Source organism: Varroa destructor, unplaced genomic scaffold (assembly GCF_002443255.2).
Source record: "Varroa destructor unplaced genomic scaffold, Vdes_3.0 BEIS01000004.1, whole genome shotgun sequence".
Classification (NCBI taxonomy): domain Eukaryota; kingdom Metazoa; phylum Arthropoda; class Arachnida; order Mesostigmata; family Varroidae; genus Varroa; species Varroa destructor.
In genome coordinates, this window is record NW_019211457.1 from 25,836,144 (window position 1) to 25,843,603 (window position 7,460).

Consider the following 7,460-nt stretch of genomic DNA (forward strand, 5'->3'; position numbering starts at 1 on the left):
TCTGATAGTAAATTATGCATATTCAAGTGCATCTAGGTATTAGTGACTGCCTATAAAATAAAGCAAGCTTTCATTTATTGAAACTATCAATTTTCAATGAAAGCAACCTAAGTCTTCATTTAAATTCAATGTAAAGTATAGTTGGAAATATTAGAATAAAAGAGAAGGTTCTTAGGAACGTAAACAACTATTTTTGGTATTGAGTTATGTTTCGTGACGTGTACAGGATCCCATTGGCTGATTGCTGCCCAGACGCGACTTCCTGGGGTTTCCTAGCAAATCATAAGCACTCGCTGTACGTAGGAAAGCAATAAAATTATCGAATAAAATAGCGTAGATTACTTTGACTCTGAAACGAGGTATTATCGATTGGCGGCAGTTCACTGTTCCGACATTTCGACGATTGCGCAGATTCTAAAGGTGTTTGGGAGATTTGCCTTTGACAAACGGAAACATAATAGTACGCTAGGCGATCACAACGCAGTATATTTAGACCTTCTTTTGACATCTTTAAAATTAGACTCTACATATATTGGCTTCTTTCGTCGGCAATCAACTTTTCGAACGTTTTGTGCGCTCCCTTGACACCAGTTAGCCGAAACATGATCGTGACGAAGAAAGTGCGAACGACGTTTATGTTCAAAAGCGCACAACCTTCGCCAGCTTACACCAGCTTGTATAAACACTGATGGAACATTCTTTTTTTATATATAGAATCCAAATGTGCATGTTGCACCCTACGTATCAGTTATTTAAGGTATCACTATTACTATGAAGATCTTAGTGGCAAAGTCTATAATCATCGGTTTTTGAATCGAAGACTGTCCTCGGTGGTCGTATCGAGTTGGCTACTCACACATAATGTAGATGTGGACGATCGACGTCATCTATTCTAACACATGTAATAATAAATAACACGCTTTCAGCTAAACAGCAGACGACAGAATAATAACGGTCATAACGTTTGTATGGTCTGTGCTAAGTTCGATCAATTATTGATTTACTGCATTCGGAAGGCAGCCTGCCGTGTTGAAAGGGTAGCAATGAATAAACCATGCTCCGAGAGGCGTGACTGCTCCTTTAGAAATGCTTCGTAAAAACTCTTACAATGAAAACGCGCATTACTTTGAGTTTACGCATATCGTTTAACATACCCAAGGCCCCCCTCCCAATAAAATTCTAAAGCTCGTAGGCGATTTGGCAACGCTTAATAAATCGCGAAAACAAAAACTAAGATAAGCCCTATTTTTACTCAAGAAGCTATTTTGCAGGCATTGCCTATTCCGGAAGCCGATTGTAGAATGCTGGCAAAAGTAAATGTGCCCTCACTATTGGTGAAAGCACTCGCTCAATAATGATATTCAGAAACTATTCCATCTACGTATTATCGGTGTACAATGCTAGCTATTCCGTCATTTGTTTGACGACATCGCGTACTGATTTGCAAAGAGGACTACGAGGTGTTGGGAAGTAAGGAGAGTTCCTTAAGACATCGATGTTCAAGATCTAGGGACGTGACCACCGATTCGTACCTGCGTGGGAGGTAACTATTAATTACCTGGCGGTTGGATGGTTGTAATAAGTCAATCAACTGTTTGTGATCAATTGTTTTGCGTTGATCCATCCGGATAATCTAACTAGGTTTCCAAGCAGTGCCCCTAATGCGTGGTCACTAATAGCAGACCTTGTATGTAATGAGCTTGAAATTTCTTTAGGTTTACACATCTAGTTTTGGATATTGTAACGTGCTGGAACCAGTGTCATCTGGCATCACTTATAGGACTGGGCTAAAGCTTATTACAATGATTCAGGGATTTTCCTGCATTTGAGCGTTTGCGCGTGTCAGCAACTAGAACGAGTAACGTGGTCCGTATATCGAAAATGTTAATCTACTTATGGACCTATCAGCTATCTTCTCTGCCTGCTCTGTTGCTGGCAGTAATGAAACACTTTCGGTATTATTCATAAATATTCATCCCACCGTAGATTCTGCAGAAAGCAAATCTTCCACTAGTCCGATTGCAAGCTGTTTCAGACGCCGGAAACTAAATGGCAAAGTCTTCATCGTGCAAGTAAAACATGCAGACATTCTGCACAGACGTATTACGATCGATATTAACTGATAATTGGATTTGTAATTAGAACATAAGCAAGTTGAAGTAGAGTCAAGATAAGTAATTAATAATAATAGGCAATTTAAATGTACACCGGGAGAAACAGGATATCGCCATGAATTATCGTAATTATTCTACTGGTCCTATCTGGGCCTGTGGTTTGCATCACATCGATATACAAGTTCTCACTCAGAACAGCACTAGGCAAATTTTGTTGCAGTGCTTGGCTCTATTATTGTCTGTTTCTAGAATATGTAATGGGCTTACCACAATGAAAAATAATCGCTTCAATTTCAATATAAGCCGCACGTGAATTTCTGTCAATATTTTTTATCTTTGCAGAACACATTTGTGTTTTTTTCATATACATAGTTCAGTAAAGGGACATAAATTGTTTAGGCGCATCTGTATATTATCATCTGCTAATACGCTATATAACAATATATAAATAATCATAGTCAGTTTTATGTTGATATTTTGTACTCAAGTTTCACTGAACGTGTTCATACATACATACCTATTCTATACTATTTCTCCTGGGTGTAAAAATAGCCTCACTCTACAGAGGTAAATATCTCATCGCTACTCAGTATCGTATCAGTATCTCAATGTTACTAGACAAGCCTGCGGCCGCATATCTCCCATAAAGCTCTGAAGGAAAACAACCTGCAAAGACATCGTCAAAAAATCACAATGAGCAGGGCTTACATGTTTTAGAAATACATAATCGTACGATGTGTTCAGACCACAATTCGACTGAAGAAGATGGTCACACATATGGGAGTCTCTGAATTGATAAAAACTGCGTAGTATAGTTTTGGATATGTTGAATTATATTCGGGTAAACGTTAGATTGTCAATCATTCCGAAAAGATGGTGCATAAACCGGCTTTTTTTATTTTTCTTTTCACTTAGAATGTTGGATGATTTTTAATTTTACCTGTAACCAGTAGTAGGTCACTAAATAGGAGCGAGAGCACTAGTATCTCAGTAAATACAACTCTTGCTTGTAACTGTAGAGTGCCGAAATTCTCATCGTTGTCACACAAATACTAATAAATATACTAATTCCTCCATAATGTTGTTTCCTTTATTTAATCGCCCTTCATAATATAGACTTCAGATGAATCATTACAGAATATACTTGCTTCTTTCGTTTCTATATCCGGATACTTACACTTATACAAAACCTGAAAAAAATATTTCGATCAAACGCTATATGTATCGGCGCATGAGAAAAATACAAAATTTATGCGGCTAGCAAAGAATGATTGACCGTTTGCGCGAGCGCACCGCGATCACGGTAAAATAACATAGTCCGTCACTGTTGAGCACCAATATATATATAGGGGCGAAAATTGCAATAAAGGTGCAATCAATCAAGCGAGACAACATAAACTATGGCATACAATAACAAAAACTCTTGTGAAAATAGCATGTCCTCAAAGAAGCGAAAGCTATAATTTATTTGCATCAATGCACATTGTACTATCTATTATGTGTGACAACTGGGCTGGCCATAAACAAATTGCAAAAAAATCATATTTGGAATAATAAAAACGCCGAGTTTCTTTGTTGAGGATATTCAGTTCAGAGTTATAAATAGGCAACTCAGAAAAATGGTGGTGAATGAAAAGTATTTAATGTATTTGTTAATTTTTCCATTACGATAACTATGAGGAATAATCGTATCCGTTGTAGTGACGAGTATGACGGTTATGTCCGGGACCTCGTTGCGATCTAGCAAAAGTGGGGACTAGCCTGAGTCAACTCGAAAATCACTAGACAACCCGTCATATATTAAACAGCCTGCATTTATATTGTTGTACCTTCTATTGTAGAAAACTTCCAAATAGCAATAAGAGATTTATTATGAATCGGCAGAGCACCGAAGCCGTTACAGGAGAACTGACGCTGTTATTCATTCTGGTCCGTTTTTCTTCTGCCACGTGATTTTTTTCCCTGTGTAAACTCGAGGCGAACGAACAGCATTGGTAAATACGCAAGTAGAAGAAAACATACAGTCTATCATATTATAGACGATACCTATATATAGACGTTATTGTTTGTAATCGTGACTTTCCGAGGAAAAAGCTAATGGATATGTTCTTTGTGCCACCTGTTTTTTACAATCGCCTTTGCTTTTGCTACTGATCTGAACTCTAGCGCAGATGTTGAGCCGTTGTCCTCATCTAACGATAGCTCTAAAACAGCTGAATATTGAATGATGATACTCAAAAGTATCTCGAAAACCTTGGGCTAGTAATCTATCGCAGCCAACTGAATAAAAAAAAAGAAGAAAAAAACGGCGGGTTCTTATTTCGGAAACGGACAAAAGTGAGCATTATGTAAAGATCGACGAAGTATTTCATAAAAATGGCACCCGTGGTGATCAGGCTTGTCTTTCACGGAAGAGACGTGAAAATCTCAAGTGGTAGGTTAACCTGGAAATCTCTGGGAGTTTATGAGAAAGGTCAGGGTTACTCGGCGACTTGACAAGCCTTCGAAACCCGTTGAGGCTGAGAGGATCCACGAAATCGATTTAGTAAAAGAGAGCCTTATCGATTTCACACCCCGAAGTCTGACCCAAACAGAGTAGAGAGTGTTGTTAAACTGTGCAATAAGTCGCGATTAGCAGCATCGCAATACGGTAAAGCTCACCGAATCCGCTACGCGTAAGAAATTCCCTTTTGTTTTATGATCTAATGTTTGTTATTGATGTGGCAAGAAGTCAGTTGCAGTATTCTATATAAGACAGTATATTTGCGGTAGACGTACAGGCTGTTGTTTGTTTTTGTTGGGATAAATTAAAAAGGATTGCATCCTAACTACGATGTAAAAATTTATCAGTGTTCAAGCTTCAACATTCAACGATCTGTTAACCATTTTTATTTGTAAAGCTATATTCTATATAGATGGCAAGCGGAACCAATAAGTGACACACTTGCCCTAAGTTGAAAAACAGTTTCAGTACGCAATTCCTTTAATTAATATAAGAGCAAATGTTGTATGTCGTATAATGATTTGGAGGCTGCATGGCTACGAAGCCTCGCGCACATCTCACGGTTTCCGTAGTAGTGATATCTGAAGAGGCTCTGAAGTCGGAAGCTGTGTTGCAGTTCGGACCGGTAATCGGTCAAGAAAAACTGTATTCATTAATTATGCAAGCACAATACTATACACATGAAGCAATAATTAATAAATGTATACTTTTTGGTCTCCGTTACCTATTAGCACATATTCGCTGTTTTTAACTGCTTTAACTATTTTTTTTTTTTTACTTTTTACCGGGCTGCTGCATGAATATGAAGTACGTCCGGCTGCCGTCCTTGGCATTTGGTCCAATCGAAGCGGCATATTGGGCCGTTCAAATAGGCAATTTTCTCTCTGTAAGATGCTTCGTTCCGCAAAAATTCGACCTTATAAAGGCTACTATTGAAACGCTGCTGGAAATTTTACTATAGGCTGGAGACGAATGCACCCGAAAGAATCACGAACTATGAATTTGTTTAGTTCCCGTTTTTCTACATCGCTGTTACTTCGAATGAACTAATCGACGTAACGAGCGTTCAACATAGTCTGTTTAGCATTACTTCAACGATATGTCAAGTAAGTGCTTGACAGATGATTCAGTGTATTCTCGTGACGGTGCAGCGGTAACGTGTCTCCCTAATAAACTTACAACTGGTGCCTTGGATTCGAGGCAGACAAAGATACATCATGCAAGCTTCATGCTAGGAGCCAGTTCTCTGGGGCAATGCTTAGGACCGGACGTGAAACTCGAAACATTTCTTCACTAAGCTATTTAGTCCATATATAGACTTACCTGAAAAGCCCTTAACCCTACACCAGTGGAAACCCTATATTTCGTGAATGGGTTGGCCATATAATTAATCATTTATGCAACAGAAGTCCATACAACACTGTCCGTTATAATTATGCTATATTTTTATACGTGTTCTCCTGAACAGACTGCCAAACCAATACAAACCCGACTTGCTCTGGATTTATAAACAAAGAACCTTGTTGACTATTTGAGTTTCTTTTTAAAACTAAATTCTTTGCTCTAGCTAGGCTATTCAGTCTCATTTCATGCCAGCAGGCCTACATACACTCTGTCTAATTTGTGGCGTAGCATTGAACGTTACTTAATAATAACTCTATATTCTCCGATAATTTATCTGTATTGTCTCCAATCCGGAAATCCGCTAAGCCACGAAGACTTCCGCTGCGTTCCCACTCTGTGTGAAATACGCTTCTTCACAGAACAGTTGAATTGCATCCTTCTGGATGTGTACTGTTTTTATATTTTTACGTGTAATTTCTTAAACCTAACTAATCGCTAGCTTGTTTTTCGGTTAGTTGTGTAGTTCGTGCAGACATCGTTTTCATAAATTTCTCCGAAATAACTGCTGTAAAATTGTACTCTCTCCGCAAGTTGTGATTACCGAAGTTTAGTTACTACAAAATTTTAAAACGTCAAATCTGTCGGCCGTGAGCAGCATCTAGCTGCTCGAATCGATAGACACAACGTGTAAAAAGACCATTTCTTGTATATGCAGTCACGGAAATATAATGTTCTATCAAGTAAAATTTAATTATTATTATGATTTCACGGTTGGATTCGCTCGTCTTAGTTTGGCGCAAAAGTTTAATTGCAAGCATCGCGGCTACCTAGTGCTTAAAAACCATTAATAACAAACGGATACGGTTAGATGATACATATCGTAAACGAGATACTAATATGTATGACTACTGAAATATTGCTGATACAACTGACGCAATATTTCGATAGTTTTGTTGCAAAGTAACACTTTCATTGAAGTTTTAAGCGGCTTTATAGCAAAATAACTTATACGGCTTAAGGAAGACCTCCGAATATGACGACATATATTCTCTCGTGCCCCCTATTTCAGTCTAATGTAAAGTTTAGGAAGCCAATTGTTTCATAAATGACATCAATACCGACAAGCAGAAATTAGCGTTCTGCTTGAGGGCCATATCCAAACGCGCTGTATGATATACGATATTTTTTACGTGTAATTTCGTGGTATTCCGCGGGAACAGATGTTGAATTTATCGTAGGCAACGATATGAAAAATCTGAGCATCTACATTGGATATGAAACATTTATTTGAATATAACATCCGATACTGCCGTTAACCATTGCTTTACGAAATAAAGTGTATTTAAACACAATGGAAAGGTGCGGGAAGGGTCGTTCCGTTCACCTGTACGTGTTTTCTCTTAAAGAAAGTTCTCAATGACGATCGAAGATGGCGTTCGCATATCTGCTATTTCATTCTCGACCATCCACAACAGAGCTTATTAGACTCACCGTTTGCA

General features: G+C 38.2%; 1 long non-coding RNA gene across 2 annotated transcripts; it reads left to right on the top strand.

Moving 5' to 3' along the window:
- Positions 1-1,087: 1,087 nt before the first annotated feature.
- On the top strand, positions 1,088-3,193 carry LOC147756010 (uncharacterized). 2 transcript variants are annotated; one of them, XR_015327464.1, is made up of 2 exons: positions 1,088-1,543; positions 1,700-3,193. It is a non-coding gene; the product is annotated as an uncharacterized LOC147756010 (long non-coding RNA). The 2 variants fall into 2 exon arrangements; XR_015327465.1 differs by having other exon boundaries at positions 1,716-3,193.
- Positions 3,194-7,460: the final 4,267 nt, after the last annotated feature.